This window comes from Mastomys coucha, unplaced genomic scaffold, assembly GCF_008632895.1.
Source record: "Mastomys coucha isolate ucsf_1 unplaced genomic scaffold, UCSF_Mcou_1 pScaffold13, whole genome shotgun sequence".
Lineage (NCBI taxonomy): Eukaryota > Metazoa > Chordata > Mammalia > Rodentia > Muridae > Mastomys > Mastomys coucha.
In genome coordinates, this window is record NW_022196895.1 from 70,246,186 (window position 1) to 70,252,165 (window position 5,980).

The 5,980-nt window shown below is 46.0% G+C and overlaps 1 pseudogene; it reads right to left on the reverse strand.

Annotated features, from left to right (window-relative positions):
• Positions 1–2,182: 2,182 nt before the first annotated feature.
• LOC116087727 lies at positions 2,183–3,689 on the reverse strand (annotated as a pseudogene).
• Positions 3,690–5,980: the final 2,291 nt, after the last annotated feature.

Here is a 5,980-nt window from a genome sequence, read left to right on the forward strand (position 1 = left end):
TGCAACAGTAGGAAGAAAACTAATATATTCATCATGGTTATCAGCATGGCTACCACAAATAACATAAATAGAAATAAATGTTTGAGTTTACAAGGCATAGAATGTTTTAGTAGAAAACCCCTAAAGTTATAAGGAACTTGCTGCTATCTCAGCAATGTGAAGCTCCGTGCTGGATCCTAGGAGGCAAATGGAATAGGGGTGACAATATATGCCCTTTATGAAAGCATTCGTATTGAAGACCTTATCGAATATAATCTACCACATGGAACACACATACAGCTGTGCTAAGGAGAACGGGACAGACATACAGCTGTGCTAAGGAGAACGCAGAATTTTTGTGTAGTCCCGGCATCAGGGAGGCATCTAGTTGAAAGACAGGACCTCAGAGTGGATCTTGAAGCCGGATGTAAACAGCACAATGTTTGCTTATATCTGTCTATCCTTCTGCTGTGGCTAAGAAGAGGACTTGTGGTGACATGGAAGAGAGTGGCCCTGTCCAACTGACCCTTTGGAGGCACTCTGCTTCTGCTTACGAGTTTTGCAAAAGGGACAAGTTTACGGTGGCTGGGCTCTCCAGGAAGTTTCCAGAAAAGGTGGCACTTGAGCCAGGTTTTGTAAATGACCTAGAGAAAGAAGAGGACACTTTGAGTTGAGTCCCTTTCAGGAGGAGCGTTGTGAGAAGAGGACTCTACTCAATGTTACCATCTGTCTTAGCTACAGGAGGTCAGAGCTTTTGGTATTGATCAGACAGACTCATTTTACAAACAAGAGAAGGATGATCTAAGTGCTGAATGATTTTAAAGGACAACTCAATTGCTTATAAAATGCCACCTTAGGTCCTATACCAGACTGTAATTTCCAAGTCACAGGGAACCCAAAGGCCATGGAGGAGCCGATTCCAATGCCAACACATAAGGGTCTCTATTACCAGCTCATGAGCAAGGACTCTCACTGTCACTGTTGCAGCAGGTCAGAAATGAGAGCCCAGGGGCTAGGATATTTACCGTAGTTACAGCAAGCTTGAGGAGTTTCCATATGGGGCAGCAAGTTAACATTTTAAAATTTTCATTTCAGGCATGCATTTTAGGAACCCAAACAGGGGGCAAACCACCTGACAGACAGGATGGCTAGGTTATATATTTTCTGCAGGATGTCTTAGGTTGTGTACATATTTCTTCAAATCCTATTTTTTTTCATGGTTTTATAGTAGTTAGTTTTATTAAGTACTTTGTAAACTGAGACTAATACACTGACATTAGAGGAAACCACTTCTTCACATTGCCTCACCATCTTGGTGTAGCTTATGCCAAGTGCCAGAGCATTCCTTTCCACTTGTCTTAAGTATTGGGCGAGGGTGGGGACAGACCTTTCCACTTTAGGAAAGTTATGCTCATGTCACCATGCACCTGGTTTAAAATGGAGCAGCAAAATTCCAGAGGACATTCTACCCACTTTCTCAATTGTGCCGCGCCGATCACCCTGGTCAGCAGGGAAGAAAGACTAGCACACCAGTACCTTCCAGCAACAGTTTACTCAGGAGCTGTTAGTTACATGAGAATCAAGGGTGTGCCCCCGAATGGTCTGTGAGTGCTGCTTAAATACCCTTCGTAGGACTGCCCATGAGCCCATACCACGTCTTGCGCTATCATTGGCTACAGCCTCATAACGAAAGATCAGACCACTGGCAGGTGCAACCCTCTTGCCAAATAAGGACTTGTTTACTCCTTAGCAGAAGAATGGCAGGCGCCATCTTTAAGGCGCGGCCGCGCTCCACACTCAATCTTCTTTCCCGGCGAGGTCCTGACTGACTTTTTTCACCAATCAAATCTGAGATGCTCTAAACCCAAATATTTCTGTTCAGTAGAGTGTAATGGGGTAGACACAGAAGGCACCTCACGTCAACTTACATCTTTGGAACTAAACTGCACCAAACAGGGTAGGTGAGTTACAGCCGAAATCAAGCGAAGGTTTTCAAGGAAGCTTCAACAGAGATGTTGAGAGTGACATTTGAGCTCAAATCCAGAAGAAAGTGCTCCTGGGAGATAGAGGTCTTAGCCAATATCAGAAAGGGTTGGGAATGACCTTTTAGACACTGTTCTGTAAGAATGCTTTGGCCAATGATGTCTAGGTCTGCTGAACCAGATATCATGAGTGCCGCACAGCTGGCATGTGTGCCTCTCCATCACAGAGTGCTCCCTAGTGTGTTATGCTTATCTTTAAAGCTCTTCAGTTCCAGAGAGTGCTTAGGGCATTTGCTCTTCTGACTGGAGGGCAGGTGTGTGACCTGGATTGTTGTTAGCGACATATCAGGAGACTGAGTTCTTTGGCTGTGAAAGACCCCTGGAGCTTAGGAGACCCTCACTCAAGTCTCGGGATGACACAACCACCCAATAACTCACGAGAGACCGATCTTGCTGCAAGTGCACGAGGTTTATTTGGAATAGCCTGGTACCGAGGTCGATCTCATAACCTTGCAGGCCAGAGGAGTTCGACCCAGAGGACAAGGAGTAAGGGGTATTTAAAGGGAAAAACCACAAACCAGAGAGATTGAGGGGGAATTCTAACCCAAGGTATTCAGTCAGTTAGGGAGGGGAACATATTCATTCTAGGAATGTAATCTTCATCTACATCGGTGGGGTGGAGAGCCTCGGTGGGGTGGAGAGCCTTCATTCCTAGTCCCGCCCTCATTGTGGATCAGTCAGGAGGGGCAGGTCTCGGGAACCAGAGCCCTGAGGCTCTGAGTTAGCCAGGTTCCTGGAACTGGCTAGTCTACATTCTTGGCTCGTTACAGAGGTTTTCTATGCCCTTTTAGGTAAAGGTTATACATTATACATTCCTACTGGTGCATTTCTACTAAATGCTCCCTTTTTCTTAGTTCTAAAATTCTCCAACCTTATAGCTGCTGACGGGTGTTGTCTCTGAGAACTCCCAATTTGTGCTTTGACCACAGTGGCCAGCTCACTCAAGGCCTCCTGATAGTGTAAGTACTCACTCTGGCCAAAGACCCTTGTCCCAAAGTGGGTTGTCTCATATCCACCAAGGAGGGTATCAATGATGGCCTTTTGAACATCCTTGAAAGGAGGGAGTGCTAGTATTTCGAAGATCAAGCAAGTAGGAGCAGAAACTCTTACCCATTAAAGAACGGGGGTGCTGGCCTTCAGCATGAAATGGGATCTCAGAGGCATGGATGGCATCTAGAGCTTTCATCCTGTATAGATAGTTGTAGCAACTTTGATTCCCCTGTGTTTCCAGCTGCAGTAGTCTGGTATCATCATCTGCAAGGAGCTGGAGTTCATACTTGATATCCTGAACCCTGGGTAGTTGAATATTGGTCTCCTTTTTTAAGTCCTTGGGGGCATTGTGTCCCACAGGGACATGAGGTCCCCTTCTAGAATTCATTGCAAAGCTCATGATTTGTCTCTTTAAAAAAATAAATAGTGCTGGGTGGTGGTGGCGCACACCTTTAATCCCAGCACTTGGGGGGCAGAGGCAGGTGGATTTCTGAGTTCGAGGCCAGCCTGGTCTACAGAGTGAGTTCCAGGACAGCCAGGGCTATACAGAGAAACCTTGTCTCGAAAATCAAAAATAAAATAAAATAAAATAAAATAAAGCAGTACACATACCAGGCTCTCGTATACCATCACAAGCACAACATTCACTCCAGGAAGCCAGTTACTACTAAAGGCCATCGCCTCTCTCTCTGGGTACACCTGCTAGGATAGTCCCACTGCAGTCACACAGTGTTAGCATAAACTCTGCTGAAGCCAGGTCACCTAGGTTCCCTGGAACTCTCCAGCCATTTCCATATGGTTTTTGGTGAAAACCCAGGCTAGAGTCCGTCAAAAAACATGGTGGATGGGGGCGCTAGTTTAGCATAGCTCAAGTCATATTTTTAATGATGGTTCTTAAATACCTTAACCTCCCTTGTAGCCCATCATCCTCCAGAGGTAGTGGGAAAAACAGGATACGGGGAAAGTGGACCTATTTAGAAAGGTTCTTTGGAGCAACTCCCATCTGTGTTGTCTGAAAATCGGCAGTTCAGTTCATAGGTTAGCAAGCAGCAGCAGTTCGATCCATTCGCATACACCTCATGGATACACCAACAGTCCAGTTTGGTAGAGTCAGGTCAGCAACAGCAGTGACCCGACCTAGCAGAGACAGCCAGGCCTCAGCCTTGGCACTAGTCAGCAGGAGAGGGCCAAGAGGAATACCAGGAGAAGTTCTCCGCTGTGCCTCTCTCAAGGAAGCAAAGATCAGCGAAGTTGTGAGACCCACAAGTGTTGCACAGCTAGCTGTACCAGCAAGCTAAGCTCTCTCTCTGTCACTCTGTCACTCTGTCACTGAGTCCTATTTATACCCTCCAAACGTCACATGTCCTTCACATGTCTTGCCTCAGCAAAACTCCATCCAACCGACTTTCCAATAAACCTTTAAGTTTCCACTTCAACCTTGTTCTTGTTGCTGTAGCCTATGGCTAAGAGGGGAGGGGAAGGGTTGCCATAGGAGGTTTGTTCAAGTGGACTTTATACACTCTCAAAAACAGAGATGGTTGGGCTTTACCGACACTAGCATGTAATTATGGCTAAAATGTCTGGCAGGAACAACTATAGAGAGGAAAGGTTCATTTGAGTTCATGGTTTCAGGGAAGTTCTGTCCATCAGCGTAGGGGAAGCATGACACAGTTTATGGTATAGCATAGGGCGCTGGAGGCTCCGCACATTGCCCTGGACAGGAAGCAGGAGCTGGACCATAGCCTTAAAAGGCCTGACCTAAATGATCTTCTTCTGCTAGCCAGGCTTTGCCTGCTCAACCTCCCCACTTCAGTGCCTTAACCCTAATCCTAACCCTAACCCTAACATGAGGGAACAAGCATTTACAATGTCAACAATGGGGGGCATTTCAGAGTCAACCCAAAGTAGTTCATGACCAGATGATCTGTTGTATTGTGTTGTCCTGGGAACATGTCAAACAGAAGCTAGAGAGGCTACAGACAACAAAACAAAGCCACCTGGAGCTGGGAGAGAGCGCACTGGGACTGAATGAGGAGCTGGATGCTAAGTTAAGGATCTAATGACCTCACCCACGCTTAAGAAGGAATCCCAATGGACCTTATCTTGTGCTGGCCTTGTTCAGTAGTCACAGCTGTTCTGATAAGATAGTAATGGCTGGGGCTGGCGAGATGGCTCAGCGGGTAAGAACACTGACTGTTCTTCTGAAGGTCCTGAGTTCAGATCCCAGCAACCACATGGTGGCTCACAACCACCCGTAATGAGTGGTACGTCTGAAGACAGCCATAGTGAATTATGCCGGAGCGAGAGGGCTGGCAGAGGTCCTGAGTCCAATTCCCAGCAGCCACACACATGATGGCTCATGGTCATCTGTACAGCTACAGTGTACTCATACACATAAAATAAATAAAAATAAATAAATCTTTTTTAAAAAAAGATAGTAATGGCCAAGACATGCACAGAGGGATAGCCTTTCACAACCCTACCTGGACTCCCTTCCCACTCGGGGCACAACCTTTAATTTAATTTATTTTGTTTTTGTGTGTATGAGCATTTGCCTGCATTGCCTGCATGGACGAGTGGGGATCATCTCTTTAGCATCTGAGGGCATACTCTTGACTATATTGTTTACACTGCACATAGTCAAGTGAGGAGTAGACTCCAAGAAGAGGTTGGTAGACTATCAACACCAGGCAACAGGGGCCCACAGAGTCTTAGCAACTTGGAGAATTAAGACCTGGCTGGTTGGCCTACTTCTAAGCTAGTCAAGAGTCAAGAAGTCAAAGTCCCAAGAATCCTAGAGACAACCTAACCTTAACTTAGGGAATTCAATGAGATAACAAAGCTCAGAATTAGCCCTCAACACATGCTAAGTGTAACAACAACAGAAACATCACAGACCCTAACACATGCCATGTCTCTGCAGTGAACCTGCGTAACATCACAGAAATATTTAGTTTCTCTTCCTAACT